Here is a 20516-nt window from a genome sequence, read left to right on the forward strand (position 1 = left end):
TCCTTGAGTTATCCTAATTTGAGCATGCCGTCTGTTTCCCATGGAGACCTCAGTACAGTGGTTCTCAACCTCGAGGTTGCAACCCACAGGAAGTGTATTAAAGGAAGGTTGCACTGCCTTAGTGGTACCTGAGCCAGTCCCAGGAACAGACCCCAGGCCCTCCCAGTGGAATTGAGTTGAATCCTGGAATTAAGTTGTAGGCTGTCACAGGGTGACCTCCTTCCTGGGGACAGGATACTGTGTGGCACACGGGAGCGTCATGGTGATTATGTCTCATCACAGTCTCAGCTGTGGCAGCGTGAGATGGGGTGCAGGTGAAAGGCCAGATCCTGGGAGATCGAGTGGCTGTGGCACTTAGTTGCTACGGCAACGGCAATGATTATCCTGATCGTGGAGCCCTCTAGCTCTTACTTACCACCCAGCAAGCTTGCAGCAGGAAAAGGAGAAATCAATGATATAAACAGTCAATTAAGAGCGTGTGTACAGAGCCAGCTCTCAGGACAGATGTGTGAGCTTCCAGGTTCCAGGAGTGGACGGAGGCTTGCAAGGTGCAGCGCCAGGTAATCGCTCAGCCTGAGCAAGTCCATCTAAGGTGGGGCCTCCTGAGCGTGGGATGGGGTGGGGGGGTGCACTTCTCTTCTCAATAGGAGCAGCCTCTCTGTTAAAACAATAACAATCTAATTCTGTGTGCTGGCTTTCCCTCTGCTCCCCTAGCCTACCTGTCACAGGCCTCCCATACCTGAGAAGACTTTCTCAATTTACCACATGGCTGACGCTGACCCCCTCATCCCCCAGCTACTCTCCTCACCTCGCTCTGCTGTCATTGTTTTCTGTTTTTGTTCATTTGTTTTTCAGTAGCCGAAGAACCATCCACACAGCTGGGCACTGCCTTGCGTGTGGGGTCTGTGGTGTGTCCCTTGCTGTTCAGTGGCCGGTCCTGCTCTATTGCCCAGAGCAGCGGGGACTGGAGGTGCCTGCTCGCGTTACTGAACAAAAGACTCAATAAGTGAATGTTTATAAATGATGCCACTCTTGGAGGACGCTCCAGACTCCTCCATGTGGCCTTTGAAATATTGTTTCACCTTTCTTGGGAGCAGGTAGCCTGGTTTCTGGTCAGGGAGTGACGTGAGGAAAGCCAAGTTCTAGGGAACTCATGAGAGGATGGGGTGGTCGCGTTTGCCGGGGAACTTTTCTGCTTACCCAGGTGGGGAGGGTTGGGCTCTACCCCAGAACGGCAGTGGAAGAGGGACATGCGTGGGACACCTGTGGGGGAGAGTTGGAAGGGGGTGGTTTAACTCGGAGTATGAGAAAGATGGGGTAGATCCGTGAGCCAGCCTCGGGTGTCTGGCAGGATGGTGGTCCCCTGTGTGGACACAAGGCCAGTAGGGATGGGGTCTGCGTTAGGCATCTTTGGGTGGCTCTTCACCATCTTTTCAGCCCTACCTGATTCCAGCGATGGCTCTGGGGAGAAGGACACTGACTTTGATCAGCATTGTCCTGATGGCCTAACAGACTGGCACCCCTAACTTCTTACATGTGGTATTTCTGCCCAGGGACCCCCCAGAGTTCATGAGAGCTGACATCCCACGGAGCAACCCTCAGCCACGGGCGATGGGACCTGGTGGGCACACGCTGTCTCTTCTGTCCTTGGGGTGGACAATTCAGAGACACTCCACTCGCCGCTCATGATGTCCTGCTGGGAGGGGCCAGCTCGACGTCACACTGTCATATAGATCACATTGACTGTGTCGGCTTCTACCCCTTCCCTGCTGACTGTCCCTAGAGACACACTGGTTACCTGGTTGGGTTCCCCGCATAAACTCCCCGCAGACATCCCTCTCTAGGGCTGTAATTTCAGTGGGGAAGAGGCCGTGCCCAGACTGGGCCCTGTCAGTGGGAGACACTGTGGTTCTGGGAGTGCAGAGTCTGTTACAATCCTGGGCACCTGCCACACGCTGGGCAGGTCGTCTGGCTGGTGCAATGGGGTGTGGACCCAACATCACACACCGTATGGAGAGCTGAGACCGGAGTGGATGCGTTCCCTAAGAGAGCGCAAGGGAGACAGGCCGAGAGCGGCCCTGCTGGGATCTCCCACGGCGAGCTTCGTCAGGAAGTCCAGGGATGTGGTTTCTGGCCTTACAGGGCTTGCAGGCCAGGATGGGAGGCTCACTCGAACACAGGGAAGCCCCCAGGACAAGGCAGAAACAGAGGCCTGTAATGGAGCACGCAATCATCAGGACCCCCTGTTGCGTGACCAGAGACGCAAAAGAACAGCAGCTTTGCCGTGGGTGTAAACTCGCTCCTGCAATTATTAAGGGCAATCAAGAAACAGACTACACAGTATGGGACCCCAGAGACCATGGTCTGCTTCTGAGTAAGCCTTCTCCAGCCCCTCCCCACCAGCAACGGGCTCGCCCCTGAGATCCGCCTGCGTCTCCATCCGGCCCCGTCTTTGGCATTTTTCACTTTTGCTTTCTGTGGTTTACTTCCTTCTCCTTGGCACTTGCCTCTCTGCGTGGACGTCCAGCTCCCCAGCTCCGGGCCTCCCTGAGTGGATGTCCAGAACCTCACCTCCTGCTCAGTTCCTATGGTTTGTGTCCCATCACCTTGACCTTCATCCCACCCTGCCCGACTCTCTAGCACGTAGGAACTCAATAGACCTCTGTGTGTTTTATGGACTAGGCAGGAGGAAAAGGGGAAGGAGGAAATAGCAGGCAGAGACGAGCTGGTCAGAGACTGAACAGGGAATGGGCGGGACAGCCGCATGGGACAGGTGGTGGGGGTGGGAAGGTGGGGACGAGGGTCAGGTGCCTCCGCCAGGGATGTAATAGGAGTCATGCAGAGGAGAGGCCACAGGGTCTAGGTTCATAAATCCTCGTGGGCCTTTTTGAAGCTCCTGCCCTTAATCTTTCTCTTCCATAGCTCTTATCCTGTCTAGTCCTGTGAGTCGCCACTGAATGTGCTGTGACTCCCACCTGATCGCTTCACTTGGGTCATGATTCTGAACTTCAGATCTGCATGGTCAACTGCCTCTTGGGAAACTACATGTGGTGGGCACTTCGCAAGGACTTCAGATTCCACATGGTCAAGGTGAAACTCACCAACGCCTCCAGGAAGCCTTCCCGGAGCCCCCTCCCAGCAGAGCTATGCTCCGTTTACTTCCACATTGTGCCCATCACAGCACCTTCTCTATTTGCCATGGGTCTATCTCCCTACCCAACCGTGAGCTTCTCAAAGGCGGGAGCCTTGGGTTGGCCACTGTGCTGGTCCCTTGCCCAGCACAGTGCCCAGTGCCGGGTGCCAGCCCAGACTCAACAAATAATTGTTAAATGAAAACACATGTGTAATATTGTAATGAATGGGAAAAGGAGCCAATTAAGTTAGCCATTGTTTCACAACAAAGCATGGGCTTATGCAGATGTAAATGGGGTGTAGAAGGGCCATCGGGACACAGAGGCCCATGTGGGAATTGTATTCAGCATTTCATTCGAAGCGTCCCCCTAGAAAGCAGTTGAGAGCAGAGGTTTTACCTCTGTGTGGTGGAGGAAATGATGCATCTGGTCTGATTTCATTGGACAGAATTCCACGTCAGCTCAGCCTTACCTGGCACCAGCTTCTGCCTTCTCACCCAGGTCTTGCTCTGTTCTGGGTGCTAGGCAAGTGCATGTGTGACTTGACTACCAGGACAGCCCTATGAGGTGATTAGAGCTGCTCTTAGTCCTCACCCCATGTTAGAGAGGATGGCCTCAAGGTCTCAGGGTCCATGAGTCAGAACTTGACTTGTAATTTCTGTCTGATGAAGTTTTTCCTTCCACTGGGGTGTGCTGGCCTCCAAATCACTGATGAGCTGACCACGCCTAGTCAGCTGTGCTGTACCTAGGGCCATCAGGCAGGGAGACGGCACCGCACTGCTCTGGGGACGTTCCAAGCCACCGTCCTCCCCTCCACCTTCTGATTACCCAGGGCAGGCGTCCCAGTCCTTGGTTACAAGGATTTTTCTGTCTACTCTACAATGTGCTGCTCTGAGTCTGCGTGTGTCTTAGCCTAGTGAGATGCTGGGCTCATCGCTGGTGAGGAAATCTCTGAAGGTCCCAGGGGTGATGATTTTGAAGATCAGCTAAAAAGCCCCAAGGCAACCCCACTTTGTGCATTGTGGTCCCTTGCCTCAGGTGCGTGTGGCTGCCTTCCATGACATCGGATTCAGCTATAAGTCAGATGCAGCTGATACAAATAGTTTGAATGGCATTAAAATGTCATTATCTCTCCTTATGAAGAGATCCTTACTCAAAAAATATTCAGCCATGAAATAAAATATACCTGCCAGATACAGTCCACAGATCTAACTATGGGTGGGTGGGGGGGTGTCTGGGGAGTGTGCTATGGCCTAGACACCGCACTGAAAAGGTCACCTCCAGGGAGGTCTGGCAATCTCCATGGTGACATCTCAAATGACGCTGGGGTCAGGGAAGGTCACACTTAAGCACAACAAAGGAGGGCTGCCAAGGTCCCTGGCCCAGGTCAGAAGGAACCTCTGCACAGGAAGCCACCCGGCTTGCAGCGGAGGGAGGGAGCTGCAGAGGAACCAGCTGAAATCCCCTGACCTTGTTCCGTTCCTTCCTGCGGGAATCTGTGTGTTTGGAAATTTGCTTCCTCCTAACTTTGGAGTCCAGGACTACATGCAGAATAGACCTTCCCGTCAGTACAGACATGGTGCGTTTCCGTGAACCTGTGTGGAAGTAGCCCAGGGTGCGGCTTCCCCAGTGTCTCCTCCAGCACTGGCACAGCCTCGGCCACTGCTGCGTCTGTAACAGGCTGGGGCCGACCCGCATGGACAGCAGCCTGCATGGACAACAGGGCTCGTTTTCACGGCAGCTGTTCCTTGTGGACAATCAGGAGCTTGTGCTACAGAAGGCATTTTGCACTCACATTGGTTATTTTAGTCACACTGACAACTCCTGGCCCTCAGGTTGTTACCCCTCTTTCACAGATGGGGAAACTGAGTTCAGAGAGTCTGAGCACTGTGCCCAGGGCTACCCCAGGCAACTCAGCAGAGCAGGGTTGAAACCCAGGTATGTCTTAATCCAAAACCTCTGCTGTCCCCATGACAGGTGTTGCTCTTCTGTGCTGGCCTCATTCTTAGTTTCCAGTTTTCTCTGAACTTTGCCTGTTAATTTTTTCCCTCTCTTTTTTTTCCTGCTTTATTTATTTATTTTATTATTATTATTATTATTTTAGTTAGAGTCTCACTCTGTCATTGTGGGTAAAGTGCTGTGGCATCATATCTCACAGTAACCTCAAACTTCTGGGCTCAAGTGATCCTCCTGCCTCAGCTTCCTGAGTAGCTGGGACTATAGGTCCCACCACACACATGGCTGGGTTTTCTATTTTTAGGAGAGATGGGGTCTCACTCTTGCTCAGGCTGGTCTCAAACTCCTGATCAAAATCAGTCCTTCCACCTTACCCTCCCAGAGTGCTAGGAGTACAGGCATGAGCCACTGTGCCTAGCTATTTTCTCAGAACTTTTAATATTTCTACTGTGGTGTAGGAAACTGGGTAGGGGCATATAACACAAGGTCTTGATTCCATTGATTTAGCCATCAGGTTTATTTTGCAATCCCAGAACAATGATTTGACACATAAGTTCATGTATCTACCATAGTTTTTTTTTTTTAACAGAATTTTAATTTTTTTATTAAATCATAAACACATAGATCACGTATACATTAATGGATTTATGGGGTACAATGTGCTGATTTCATATAGAATTTGGAATGCTTTCATCACACTGTTTAATATATACTTCATCTCGTTTGCTTAATTCTCGTGTTAAGACATTTATAGTCTATGCTTAAGAGATCCGACGTGGACCCTTGCGTTAGGCACCATAGGTGTGATCCCACCAGTCACCTTCCCTCGGTCTTAATGAGTTGATGGGCTTCACTGATGAGTGGTCAGTGAAGACAGAGAAGTCAGTTGTTGGTAGATGTAATTAAAACATTTCTAAAGCAGGTTAGTTAAAGGAAAACACGATTGAGTTAGCATGCCAGGTGCTCCCCTGTGCCATCTGAAGGGCACTGGGTGGGCTCTTGCCCGTTCCTCTGCTCTGTTCTGTGGACACAGAACTTTCAGGTCCCCACACAGCTCCTGGTGCTGCGGGTCCCTCTGCCCCTGCCACCCCTGAGCGAGTCCTCTGGGCTGCGTGGCTGTGTTCACCCCGTTGGCTGCCCTGTGACCTGTGGTCTCCCAGGTCAGGGGACGCTGCCTTCCCCACATGTGTTGTATTAGTTTCCCGTTGCTGCTGTAACCAATTACCACAGGTTTAGTACCTTAAAAACATGTGTTATTTTATAGTTCTGCAGATCAGAAGTCCACAGTGGGTTTCACTGAGCTAAGAGGTGTCAGCTCCCTCTGGAGGGGTACAGGGGAGGACTTATTTCCTTTCTGGCTTTTGGGGGCCACCTTGACTCTGGCCCCTTCCTCCGTCAGCACCACTAGCCCTGCCCAGCTGCAGTCCTTGCACACTGAGTCACTCCGGCTTCCATCCTCACATCTCCTGACTTCTTCCCCTGCCTCGCTCTTACCAGGGCCTCTGTAGACCCTCCTACCCGGGTGACCCAGGATAACCTTCTTTCTGCCGTGTGAGGTCACACAGGCAGAGTGACCTGGGGATTGGGACATGGGCATCTCTAGGGGGCTGTGGTTCTGTGAACATGGCCTCATCTTGCCGAGCCCCTGGGGGCAGAGCTTACCTTAGCAGCTGCCCTGCATCACACACCTCAGACGTGCTGAATTCAGCTGTGTCCCCCGTGTCCCCTGATGGCATGCCTGGTGTCCCTGCTGAAGTGCAGGCCCTGCACTGAGTCGGAGGACCACCCCCGGCCCCTGTCAGGGTGACATGCATCTGAACCGGGAACTCCTGGAGATGGGGCCTGCCAAGGCTCAGAGGGGTGGAGTCTAATGATGGAAGGACCAACGGAGGCACACACCTCCCATCCCTGCCCGGGCCTGGCAAGATGGGCACCTGGGCCGAGCCCTCCCTCAGCTGAGCAAGACCCAGACTGGTAGTTTTACTTTCCGATGCCAGTTTGCTTTGAGGCCTGGGGTGTCTGGGCAAAGCTGCCCCTGGCTGGAGGTATCCTCCCAGCTGGTATCTGTTGTGTGCTCCCTCATGGCTCGAGCCTCTGTGTGCATCTCCTAAGCCTACCTCTCTCCAGCCAGGACCTTCCTGCAGAGCCCACAGCGCAGAGCAGCAGCAGCCACACCCTCTCCAGGCCATGTCCATGCCCTCTGCTTTGCACTTTGCTCTGTCTCTGGGTTGGGACAGTTTAAACCTCAGAGGCAGGCTTTAAAATCCATGCTCAGAGAGAACGAGATTTTAGGCCTAAGGGCAGAGACCTGATGCAACCTCCGAACACGGGAAATCGATTCTCCCCCATCACATGGGCTGGCTGCAGGTGGCCTGTGGCAGGCTGGCTGCTGGTGGCTGATGACAGGCTTCTCCAAGCCACCCCAGCAGCACAGTTACAGGAGCTCACTTGCTCTCAGGCTGGGTTTTCTCCATGCTGTCCCCGGGGCTAGAGGTCTGAGCCCACCCCTCCCGCCTACACAGATGAGAGCTCGGCAAACCCGCGGTCTGTAACTGGACCCTCTGGGCCCTCCTGCCAGGCTCCTGTTGGCCTTTGGCCTTCTGCAGACCAAGCTGTGCCCTTTAAAAACCTCCGATCACATGAGCTGCCCTGAAGGAATGCAGACAACGACATCAAGCCGTGACGGCTCTGCTGGGCCCACTTCATCACAGCAGAGCGCAGGCCCCTGCGGTCAGTCGAGCTGCAGGGCCAGCTCCTGGCTGCTCAGCTCCCCCATCCATTCTGTATCAGCTGTCAGCACACTTTTCCTGTCAAGAACAGATGATACGTGTCTTTTGGCGACAAGGCCTTGATGGCAGGGATTCCTCTGCCCTTACAAGAACAAGTGTGGCAGGATCTGGCCTGGTGGTGGTTGGCAGCCCCCATTCTAATTTGTACAGGGAGTCCACGGCCACGCCACCAGAACAAGCCCTCTAATTGGTGACATGAGTGTCATGAAGGTGCCTCTCATATGGGAATGATGAGAAAGTTTAGGAGGCCTGTAGGACCCACTGCTCAGAAACTGGCAGACAGCAGGTGCTGACACTGAGGGGCCAGGTGCCCTGCAGTCCGCCCTCCTCTCTGACAGCCACCCAGCAGGGACTCTCCTCTGGCCTCTCCCAGCTGTTTGGAAAATTTGATGGTTAGTTCGAATCAGTATTGGTGGTTTCAACACGGATTCATGCACCCTCAGATGAGCCAGTGATTCCCAAACGTGTTTACAGGTGAGCACATGGAGGCCAGAGGGAGGGGAAGGTCCTGGTTGTCCCTCTGTTCTGTGACTTTCCATCCTCCCCATCGCCATCCATTTCCCATCTCGGCCACCGACCCTGCCTCTCACCTGCCCCAGGTCACTCTGCCAGGGTGATCTTTCCACAGTGCAATTCTGACGCAGGTGTCATTACTCAGTGGCTTCTGAAACTCCCACAGCCTTCTTTAGCTCTTAAGCCCATGCTTGGCAGGATAATGGGCTGGAAGTGTGTACACCAGAATCTCAGCTGGTTATTCCTGTGGGGGCCTCATAGAGGAAAGAGCGGGAGGTCACACATCTTCATGTGCATCTGTGTCTCCTGAATTTGCTAGTTTTCCACTGCTGAGTACCATCACCACTAAACTGAGCACTTAGAAGAGTAAATACTTACTACTCACATAGTTCCTGTGCACCGGCAGTGCTCCAGCAGCCAAGCTGGAGGTTCTGAATGAAGGCTGTCACCACAGCAGCAGCCAGAGCACAGCATGGGCTTCGCCTCTGTGCCCTGTGCACAGTGGGGCAGGTAGCAGTGGGATGTGAGGCAGAGTCCCCTGGGAGCTACCAGAAACCATGCAAGAAAGAGTATGGGTGATGTCCCCAGGAGTTGCCAGCAAGGAGATGGTGCTCAGGGTGTGGGGGAGCAGGATACAGGGGCCAGCACGCTGGCCTGAGGCCTTGCCAGAGATGCAAGATCTTGATAATGCAAGAAAGGTGTCAGCCCCGCCTCCACCTTACCACCCTTCCCCAATTTCCTTAGCTAAACAGCTCTGGTCGTGCCAGCTGTGAACTCCATGGACCGGCCGCATGGGTGTGGTCAGCTGCTGAGCTCCCGCTGGCTTATTGCTTGGTGCCTGCTTTTGCTGAGAGGATCCCCAGCTTCCATCTGTGTTTGCAAGGTGACCCACGGGGTTACGAGACACCGAACTAAGCTTTCCGTTTCATGAGTGGGCCGCTGTTTTCAGGATTGACTCCCATGCTACCCCACGTAAATGTGCATTTGTTGACCTTACTGTTGAATGACTCCTGCCGCAGAAACATCTCTGTAAGTGCTGGGTCCTCCAGTGCAGGACGGTGGGACCTGGAAAAAATGGTTCTTGGGTGAAAGCTTTCACCCGCCGCCCTTCCCTTTCTCTCCTGCTGGGAGTGGCAGAGCTGGGACTGCCAGCACGGGAGGCTGGTGCTGAGGGCAACTTGAACGCTCAGCACAGCCAGGAGGCACTGGTGATGCCTTCCTGTTACTCTCCAGGGTTGGCCTGGCACTGCCATGAGGTTACTGGATTTTAAATTCAAAACAGTCTTAGGAGGCGGGACCATAATTCTTACATCAATTTTACAGATAAAGAAGTGGAAGCTCGGGTTTACTGGTTGTAACAAATCTCACTCTGTTCCCGAGTCCGATTGCAGGAGGCTGAGGAGGAGGTGAAATTTCGACTATGAGCCGGGTGACTTTGCTCTTGGTCACACAAATCTCCAGCTGTTCCCAGCCATCGCCTACATCACCTCCCTTTTCCCACCATCCTGTTTCCTGTGAATCCTCATGATTCCTGATGCCTCCATGATCACTGCTAGAAATTCAAGTAACAGAAAGCGCAGAGGGTGTGGAAGACACCTTATGGGTTACTTCTGTGGACACTGAGCGACTGGCGAACTTGAGATGTCCTTCACTGGGCCGAGCAGGGTTTTCTCTCCCCTACATGGTGACGGCATCGTCAGACATGTCCACGCACACATCTGCGTGCCCTCTTCAGAGAGCACTGTGATAAGGACCCTGTGTGTGATTACCTGCCCAGGAATGCCAAGTTCACGATTATTTTGGTTTTCTTAGAGACGCTGAATCCTCTCAGTTATTTCCTCTCTGCCAAAATTTCTGACTTAGCCCACAGGGAGCAGAAAGGGTGTTTTCTGCTTTCTACACTCACAGTTGCGGCATTTTTTTGCTTTGCTCCTACCTGCCGAGACCCTCTTTATTCCCATGTTAGACAAGATTAAAAAACACTTGTTTCTAAGAGGATGGTCTCATAGACTAGACTAGTCAATGCACACTCTTTTGGGATTTTTAGAAAACACAAAACTTCTTACTTCCCCTGAAAGCAAATACTGAGAAGCTTGCAGTGCCAGCCAGCAGCTCCCTGCCCCCCACACATAGGAACTGCCTGTTCTCTAGGTGACCACATTTAACTCTGTGCTTTTCCTTTGGTATTTATTTCTGTTTTCAAGTAACATGGTTTTTACTGACACTTCTTGATTTCTTTTTCAGTAGTTACCATTATCTATTGGCTTTAAAAAAGCTATAACTTACCGCCTTTACTATTTGTAAGTGTGCAGTTCAGAGGCAGTAAGCATATTTCTATGAAACGCCCCTCCCTTCTGGCTCTACTTCTCTGCTGCTCCCCTAACCTGCACACAGGGCCCCTGTCTGCAGAGCTGGGGGAGGTCCCCTAGAGTCACACACAGGGCCCCTGTCTGCAGAGCCATGGGAGGTCCACTAGAGTCACACGCGGGGCCCCTGTCTGCAGAGCCGTGGGAGGTCCACTAGAGTCACACGCGGGGCCCCTGTCTGCAGAGCCGTGGGAGGTCCACTAGAGTCACACGCGGGGCCCCTGTCTGCAGAGCCGTGGGAGGTCCACTAGAGTCACACGCGGGGCCCCTGTCTGCAGAGCCGTGGGAGGTCCACTAGAGTCACACGCGGGGCCCCTGTCTGCAGAGCCGTGGGAGGTCCACTAGAGTCACACGCGGGGCCCCTGTCTGCAGAGCCGGGGGAGGTCCACTAGAGTCACACGCGGGGCCCCTGTCTGCAGAGCCGTGGGAGGTCCACTAGAGTCACACGCGGGGCCCCTGTCTGCAGAGCCGTGGGAGGTCCACTAGAGTCACACGCGGGGCCCCTGTCTGCAGAGCCGGGGGAGGTCCACTAGAGTCACACGCGGGGCCCCTGTCTGCAGAGCCGTGGGAGGTCCACTAGAGTCACACGCGGGGCCCCTGTCTGCAGAGCCGTGGGAGGTCCACTAGAGTCACACGCGGGGCCCCTGTCTGCAGAGCCGTGGGAGGTCCACTAGAGTCACACGCGGGGCCCCTGTCTGCAGAGCCGTGGGAGGTCCACTAGAGTCACACGCGGGGCCCCTGTCTGCAGAGCCGTGGGAGGTCCACTAGAGTCACACGCGGGGCCCCTGTCTGCAGAGCCGTGGGAGGTCCACTAGAGTCACACGCGGGGCCCCTGTCTGCAGAGCCGTGGGAGGTCCACTAGAGTCACACGCGGGGCCCCTGTCTGCAGAGCCGTGGGAGGTCCACTAGAGTCACACGCAGGGCCCCTGTCTGCAGAGCCGTGGGAGGTCCCCTAGAGTCACACGCGGGGCCCCTGTCTGCAGAGCCGTGGGAGGTCCACTAGAGTCACACGCGGGGCCCCTGTCTGCAGAGCCGTGGGAGGTCCCCTAGAGTCACACGCGGGGCCCCTGTCTGCAGAGCCGTGGGAGGTCCACTAGAGTCACACGCAGGGCCCACAGTACCGTGACTGTGGGACAGCTACCCAGAGCCAGCCATGTTCTTCCCCTCCCTGCCCTTCTCTTTCTCTCACAATGTGACAAACACACCAGGTTCACTGTCACCCTCATCATCTTGAGCCTCCCTCCCAGGGCCTCTCACCACCTGTCTGGTCTGGCTTCTGCACCAGTGGCTGCCGCCTGGCTGGTATCTTGGGAGGGCGCTGGGCCATTACGCAAGGAGGCCTTCCTGGGCCTCTTCCTTGGGTAGGAGCCTGTGTCGTATGGCTGTCACGGCATCTTCTTTCTTGGTCCAGGGGTGTTCAACCTGTAGCCCATGGGCCTCCTGTGAATTATTTCAGGACTATTTTGCTTATCTGTGGTGTGGGATGTTGTGAAAATTAAACACAGAATTCTGTTTTTTGGGCTCATCAGCTTTCGTTTGTGTTTGTGTATTTACTCTGTGGCCCGAGGCAACTCTTACTCCTTTGATGTGCTGCAGAGAAGAAAAATAGTTGGACATCCCACTTCACCCCTCCGGGGTGGAGCTCATCTTCTAGCAGCTTCCTGAGAAGGAGAGGGTAAGAGGTAAACTTCCTGAGACCTTGCAGGTCAAAAGGCAGCTTCCTTCCACCATCCCAGCATGGCGAGTGTGGCTGGGCACAGAGTTCTGGCTTGGAGGGAGTTGTCTCTGCCTCTGTGTCACAGCTATGGATGTGGTTATAGTCCTTGTTCACGAGCTCAGGTCCTTTGCAGGTGATGGGCCCCTTGGAAAGTACTGGGTCTTCTCTTTGTCCAACCTGTTCTGAAATTTTCCCTTGACCTGGATCTGTTTTTCCTTCCCTGCCCTGGGCACTTGGTGGGTCTTTATTGTCCAACTCATACTCTTAATTCTTGAAAGTTTTCTGGAATTATTTTCTCATTTTTATTTTTGTCTCATTCCTTTCTTTCTGAAATCCTTAGTTGGATATTAATCGTCATGATTTTATCCTCTAACTTCCTAGTTTTTTTCTTTACTGATTTTCATCTCTTTGTGTTCTGTTTTCAGGGCAATATTCTCAGCCATGTCTTCCATGTCTTCTATCATGTTTTTTGCTTGCAAGATTCTATGTAGCTCTTGAATTTTTTTTTTCCTGGCCTGGTATTCATTTCCTCCCTCCTTCCCTTCCTTCTTTTATATTCCTTTTCTAAAAGTTGGTTTTGGTTCTTGAGTGACACATACAGATCTCTTATGTTTCTGCAGGGACCACTATATTTTGCCTTCTTCTTTTTGTGTATTTCTTCCTTTCTTTTTATGTATTTCTTCAGCTTAGACTGTCTTTCACTCCCTCCTCTTTGTTTTTGGTTATAAGTCTCTATTTCATGTTAGGGACTTTTCCCAAATGTATAATGACCCATGGCTTCTCCTTCTTATCTAAAATCTAGATACTTAAAAGTAGTTAGGAAGGTGTGTGTGTCCTGTGCTGGGTTTGGGGGTGGGAGTGCTTGGTGATAGTGGGATTCTGTCCCTCCCACAGCCAATCTAGAGCGGTCTAGATTGTCTCTAATTCCTAGATTTACAGTCATATTTCTTATAAAATTAAATTTTATTTTTATCAAAGCTTACCTGTACATAATTTTTAAAATTTGTTTAAATAAAAATGAATTCTGCCCCATTTCCTACACATGCACCTTGCTCTTTCCGGCTGTATTTTCATCAACACCCTGTTCTCCTTTGACTTTTTGATGGTGAATGTTATAAATTGACTTCCCATCACGAGAGATGAAGGTTTAGCTCAAGTTCTTAGCTCTGCCACTCTGGTCCTCCTCTAGACCTATGCCAACACCCTTTACCCCCCACAATATTAACTATGTGGCTGTTTTGCTGTGTTTGAATTATCATGGCTCTGTAAATATTATTTGCAGGCAAGCCACATAATATAGTATTCTGATTATTCTCTTTGCTACAACTTATTTTTCTTGAAGTTAATCATTACTTCACATTTTTGTTTACTTTTCCTTTTTTAATGCTTCTATCGCTAGCCTGAATTGGTCTAATAGTTCTACAAAACTTGTCATACATCAGACACATTAGGTGTTCTAGTTATCTGATATTTTTCTTGGAGCCCTCGATCCTCCTGTCCCAGTCCAGAGCGTATGCTGTCCAGATCTGGCACGGCTGCTGACCTGGGGCTTATCTTTACTATTCACAGAATTCATCCACGTCCCTCCTTCAGCTCGTCCCCTGTTTCATACATCCCAATGCTCCCTTTTGCTTGGGGCTAGCCCTTCCCTTTTGGAGTATATCCACTGTAGGCCCTGAAAAATACCCATGCGTCACGATGTGTGAATGCAAAATTGTGTCACCTTGCATTTCTGGAAATGCCTTTATTATATCCAAAGGCTAGACTGATATTTTGGCAAGGTAGAGAATTCCAGACTGGAAACCTCTGCCTTTGGTGCACTGAGTCCCAATTTCTGGTCTCAGTGTTGGGAAGGGCCCTTCTCACATCTTGCGCACACAACTCCCTATATTTGAATGTTTGTGGGGGGTTGGAGAAGGTTTTAGAAAATTCCTTTTATCCTAGGTGTTCTAAAATTCTATGATGTGTCTGGATGTATCTTTTATTATTATATTATTATTTTTTATTGATTAGGCTGGGCCTTTTCATTCTGCAAGCTTCTTTCAGTTCAGGAATATTTTCTAGTACTGTTTAAAAATAATGTTCTCTGCTTCATTCACTTTATCTTTTCTTCCTTTAATTGTCCTTAGTTGAATGATGGACCTCTTAGATTGAACCTCTAACATTTTTATTTAAAAATGTTTCAGTCTTAGAATCTTGGATTCTGTTTTCTAGAAGAATTCTTGAATTTTATCTTCCAATTTTTCTATTAAAATTTTTAATTCCCCCACATTAGCTTTCAATTTCTAAGAGGTCACCCATTTTAGCCCCAAACATTTAAAAATTTTTTTTTTTTTTAGAAAATAGGATTCTGTTTTTGCATTTCTTTGAACTGCTTCCCACCCCCGACCATTACTATCCTTTGGAAGCCTCATGGGTTCCCTGCATTGTTCTCTGTGCGTTTGGGTCTCTTCCTTATTATAGAATATACACAAATGTTTGCTGCTAGCCTAAAAAAAACCCAAACAAACAAAAACCAAGGGTGTCCTTAAGATGTCGGCTGGAAGTCCAGTCATCTGCAGGCTCGAGGGAGCAGACAGCCCACGTCCACACTCACATTGACACTCACACTCACTGGTGGGAAACATCAGTTCCTTGCAGGCTATTTGCTGAGGGCTCAGCTCCTGGGCACGTGGCTCTCTCCATGGGGCTGTGTAAGTATCTTCATGACAGGGCAGCTGGCTTCCCTGGGATGGATGATCCCAGAGAGAGCAAAAAACAAGCTGTGACGCCTTTTATGACCTAGCACTGATGGTCACACATCATCACTTCTGTCATGTTCTTTGCAGTGCAGGAGGGTCACTAGGTCCAGCCCACATTCAAGATGAAGAGGATTAAGCCTGTGGAGATATTAAAAATCACCACACATTCGGGTGCTCATTATAGGATTTCAGAAAACACCATCATCTTCCCTCAGCTTCAGGTTTTATCTGTAAAAGGAGAATGACGATACCCAATTGCTAGGAATGCTAGCAATTAAATACATTCATGCAGGGGACAGAGGGTGCCTGGCTGTCATCCCTCAGTGCAGAGAAGGTCCTCTGCCCCACCAATGGCCAGGCCTAGCCGATCACACCCCTGCTGTCCAGCTCCTCAAGTGCGCCCTCTGCCTGTGAGGCCCACTCTTAGGACATTCTTACTATTACTGATCATTATAACTTTTATTCTACATATGCCACGGAAAGACTTTAAATCCAAAAGAACTTATTTTTCAAATAGTCCTCATACAGAAAACCAAAGCACAGCAGGACCACTTCTTGTGTTACAGCACTAGTGGGGGCAGTTTCTGGTGGGGAGGTGTGTGCAGTGAGAGTGGGGGTGGAGGGGATGGAGGCTTCTCAGCTCAGGGTGCGAAGCCCAGGGCCCACCTTGGAAAAGTGAGCGATGACCAATCCGCTGGGTTGTTTTAAAGATCAGATCTATCAGCACAGAACACGTATGCGAAAAATGCTGCTTGTCACTTCGTCTGGGAGGCTGTGCGAGTGGAGGTATGTGCTGAGTCCTCCTATGCCATCCCAGGAGGGTCAGGGAGAGGAAAACGGGTTGATTCTCATAAATAAAAGTCTGTAGAACTGGTCTGCGTGAGGCCTAGCTGTAAGACACCCTTCAGGGAAGTAAACAGGAGAATTCCAACTTGTAACTCACCCGATATTGATATCACAACCTTATAATTTCAACAACATTTAGAATTTTCCCATTAAGCTTCCCCTTCCAGATTAGTGGATTTAGATGGACGGGGGGCAGACTTTCATTCCTTAGATCAAGTTCCTTTTAGTTCATTGCAACAAATTTCCATTATAGTTTTATATCATCTTTCATTTTAAAGAACACAAGGTTAGACAATGAAGTTCATGAACTTATCCTAGGAAAAGTGCTGAGTATCATGCCTCATTGCAGAGTATGGGTCCTCCCCTGGGGAAGCTGTGCACCAACATCAGCCCCTAGTCCACCCTTCAAAGCATTCTACCTCTGCCCTTCTGGGCTTTTATGGGGCACAGCCAGACTGAACCAGCAGGCCCTTCCATCCTCCAGGCAGCCTTCGTCCACCTGGTCATCATGGCCTCTTGGGAACTCTGTGGTCTTGAGTTGTGACAGTGGGGGTCCCGGCCCCCTTTGATGGTCTCCTGGCTCCCACATTCCATCTATCTTAACCCTAGATTCAGTCAAGTATAAGTCACCAAGGATTGTCCAAGGGACACTGTGGGTTGGCAGAGCCTGTGCTCAAATACTCAGAACCGCAAATTTCAAATCACAAAGAGCTTCTTGGAATCAGTTCTTTGTACCATTGTTAAAACCAGCAAGATACTTCCATTTTCTTCAAACTCTTGCTGAAACGTATTATCATCTGATGTGATAATGGTGACTGCCCTGCCCTGTCATGGTCACAGAGCCGTTGAAGGGAATGGGGAAGGAAGAAGGCCAGAGAATACTGAGAGTGTTGTGGGCTGCAAGCCAAGGGCACCTGGGATGGTTTAACTTCTCCATGGACAGAGACTCCAGGGCTGGTGCCTCTCCGTGTCTGACACCTCTGAGTCTGCTCTGTAGGTAAGTTTCTGCTTCCCTGGTCTCCTGCCCACCTCCAGACACTAGGACTGTGTCTATGAACCTGGTGGCTGTCCTCTGCTGCATGGAGGGACCAGTGGACACCACATTCCCAGTAAACACTGTGTCCACTCAGCTCCTGTGTTCTGGGCCCCTGAAGCCCAGCCAGGGTTGGTAGGTAGTGCTAGGCTGTTTACACACCCACGTCCTCTAATACCTGGATTCTATGGATAGGAATCTGCATTTAATCAGGGGGCTGCCTGCACTTAAGAAACTAAGGACTTGGTAGGATTACCTCACCTTGAAAGGAAAATAGGAGTCAGTTGTGCTAAATATCTTCAAGGGAAGGGGCTGGAGCATTTTGTTTCTGGATTTAATGTTAGAGACAACTTGCCCCCAGCCACTAGGATTTCTCTCCCCGCAAAAACACTTCAAATTCCAGCTTCTATCTCCATGTTTCTGTAAGCAAATCCTGTTAAAGTGGACATGCTCCTCTGGGCAGATGTGAGGGGCACTTGGGCCCTGACAGTTTTAGGGAAGAAGGACCAGGGCTCCTGGGCCTGCCTGGGGGACAGACATCAGCCTGGAGGGTTCCAGATGAGGACAGAGTCCCTGTCATAGACAAAGATGCCCCTCATGGCACACTCAACCATCTTCAGACGGGCCCTGAGATGTGGCCCTGCTCCTCTGATCCCTCTCTGAACTCGGGGGTGCCCTGGACCTTGGTCAAACCGTGATCCAGATGGGGCCTGAACCCTGCCCCTGGTCCAAGAAGGTTTATCACAACAGGAGATGACCTGTGACATGATGGTTAGTTTTCTGTGTCAACTAGACTTGCCTCAGGGGTGCCAGAGTAGCTGGTAAAGCAGTTTTTAAGGGTGTGTCTATGAGGGTGTTTCTGTAAGACATTAGCCTCAGAATCAGTAGACTGAGCAAAGAAGACCCATGTGCACCAGGGTGGGTGGCGTCATCAAACGAGGGAGGGGCTGACACAAGAGAACCCAGGCGGGAGGGATGCTGTCTCTTCTTGGAGTGGTCATCCATCCCCTGCCCATGGACATCAGAGCTCCGGGGTCATGGGCCTTCATCTTCCTACATCCCCTGGTCCTCAGGTCTTTGGTCTTAGATTGAATTTTTGGACTTAGATTGAATTTCACCACCAGCCTTCCCTGTTCTCCAGTTTACACATGGAAGATTGTGTGACTTAGCTTCCAATGTCTCCTGAGCCAATTCTCATAACAACCCCCTCTTAGATATCTGTGTACAACTGTTAGTCCCATCTCTCTGGAGAAAGCTGACTAATTCAGATGGGCAATAGATGGCACTTCCTTCAGCAGACTGGCTGGTCTCCAATCAGCCTCTTCCTCTTTTCTATTAAGGGCCTACTATTGATCACTCTGTTTGATCAGACCCCAATAGAATGCTAAGGAGATTTAACGATGATCTGACTCCTGTAATTAGCAGAGAGGTGCCTGCAACAGTTGTGGGTGCTCAGCCTTGTCTCTGGTCTCCTTGGGCATCAGGAGGACCCCATGGCCACCCTGCTGTGTTCTGTGTCTCCGCCGGGCTACCTGGACCCAGAGCTGGACTCCTTCCCTGAGGTTTTGCTCAGACCTGATGGCCAAGACGTCTCCTGGTGTCCTCTCCTGGGCTTCCCTAGCCTCCATGGGACCCTGCCCACAAGATGAGGTGCCTGATCACTAGTCACTCAGTCAGCCTTGTAGATTGACAACAGTAACAGCAGTGGCCCCCACTGTTGGCAGTCACTGTGTGCTTGTTACATGGTGATGTGCTACAACATAACATGCCTGACAGTCCGTCTTCACAACAGCCTCCGAAGTAGGTATTAGACTCCTTGCCATCGGACAGGCAGGGAATATATGGGTTTCTATTTGCTCATCCTTTTTCCTCTCCAGTGACTTTGCAAAGTGCATTAAGTATATTACCTCACTTTGCCCTCACATGAGCTGTGAAAGATGGGTGCCCATTTCACAGATGGGAAAACTGGACACTTGGAAGAGGATAGGTAACTTTCCAAAGGCCACAGCATTAGAGCCAAAGGACTCAGCTTCAGGCAGGCTGGCTCCAGAGTGCCCAGTGTAGCCACCCAGGACCTGAGAGGGCTTCTTTCTAGTAAGCTGTAGCCCTGCTAATGACTCTGCTCTACTGAGTTCTGCTGAGCTGTCTGAGCTATGTCTTCCATAAAGGCTTCCATCAGATCAATTTTCTGGGCTGCCAGGGCACCTGGTGGAAATGCAGACTCACTCTGAGCCCCTCTAAGAGGGCGAGGACTGGGATGCCAAGCCCATGAATGGATAGGCTCTGGCTGACACTTGCCCCAGAAAGCATTGGAAAGTGGATGCCTTTGCAACACAGCCCTCTCTGCAGATGTGGTGGTGGGGTATGTGTGTGTGTGGGGTGGGGTATCAGAATGGCACAGGAGAATTTTTGCATAATAATAACCATATGTCCTGAAAGAGTGGGAATAGTTTTCCCTTTCGTACAAGGACCCTGGAAACTGCTTCAGGAAATTAGCATCAACCCCCTGATGAAGTTAAACTAAACGTGTCAGAAAGGCAGATGAAGTGAAAATGCGCCTTCCAGCACCACGTGGCTCCCGACATTCCTGGCCATTAACAGCGTTAAATTGACAAAGACACTGTATGTAGACAAAGAAAATTTCGGGGTATTTTGGATGAAACTAAATCCTGCAAAGCTCAAGTTGTTCCTTTTTCATATAGCTCTCTAGGTGGACTTGAAATTCAATTTCACGCTGACTGCATTATTAGAAAGAATAATTTACACAGAAAAGAACGTGCATTGTTTACTGGCATTTGGTCTTAATTTTATATATTGTGGTAAGTACTGTGAAAACACTGGTCTGCCCACCTCTGGAAGCATTATACAAAGACTTGTTTCCAGAATCATTTTCAACACTCACTAATAAAGGCTGTAATTTGTGTCTGAAAATCTCCCTCCTCAGGAAACCTTCACATTGGGGTGGGTAACAATGACCACATTGAGTTCCGTGCCCCCACCCTGTGGCTCACGCACTTCCAATTTCCTAAGCATTTCTGTGTCAACTGGTGTCAGATAATGGGCACTTAAAGCAAAGCCATTTCCTCTTCTATTTCTGACCTCATTATTCTGATTAGTGTAGAACGACACCCCTTGAACTTAACTTTACTGGTGGGCTCTCCAGCCTGCCACGTTCCTCCGTCCCCCTCCTTCCAAACTATACTTGGTGTCAAGCAATTCCTAGGAATCGTTTTCTAGGGACAGGAAAAGACTTTATTGTTGAAGAAAACAGAAGCAATGGTGAAGTGTTTGAGGGCTGTGACTCAAAGTACGCTGTTGATAATGACGTCAGAATCAAATGATCCTAGGCCAGCTGAGAACCATGACCTGGGATTGCAAGACTAAGCTCTTAAACCTCAAATTTGAAAGCAGAGTGCTTTTGGTT

At 50.6% G+C, this 20516-nt stretch overlaps 1 long non-coding RNA gene across 1 annotated transcript; it reads left to right on the forward strand.

The window, feature by feature from the left end:
• The first annotated feature begins 261 nt into the window (after positions 1–261).
• Positions 262–4307, forward strand: LOC128590564 (uncharacterized). The gene is made up of 3 exons (XR_008381293.1): positions 262–592; positions 2143–2374; positions 2923–4307. It is a non-coding gene; the product is annotated as an uncharacterized LOC128590564 (long non-coding RNA).
• The last annotated feature ends 16209 nt before the right edge of the window (positions 4308–20516 follow it).

The sequence above is a fragment of the Nycticebus coucang genome, chromosome 7 (genome assembly GCF_027406575.1).
Source record: "Nycticebus coucang isolate mNycCou1 chromosome 7, mNycCou1.pri, whole genome shotgun sequence".
In the NCBI taxonomy this organism is placed as follows: domain Eukaryota; kingdom Metazoa; phylum Chordata; class Mammalia; order Primates; family Lorisidae; genus Nycticebus; species Nycticebus coucang.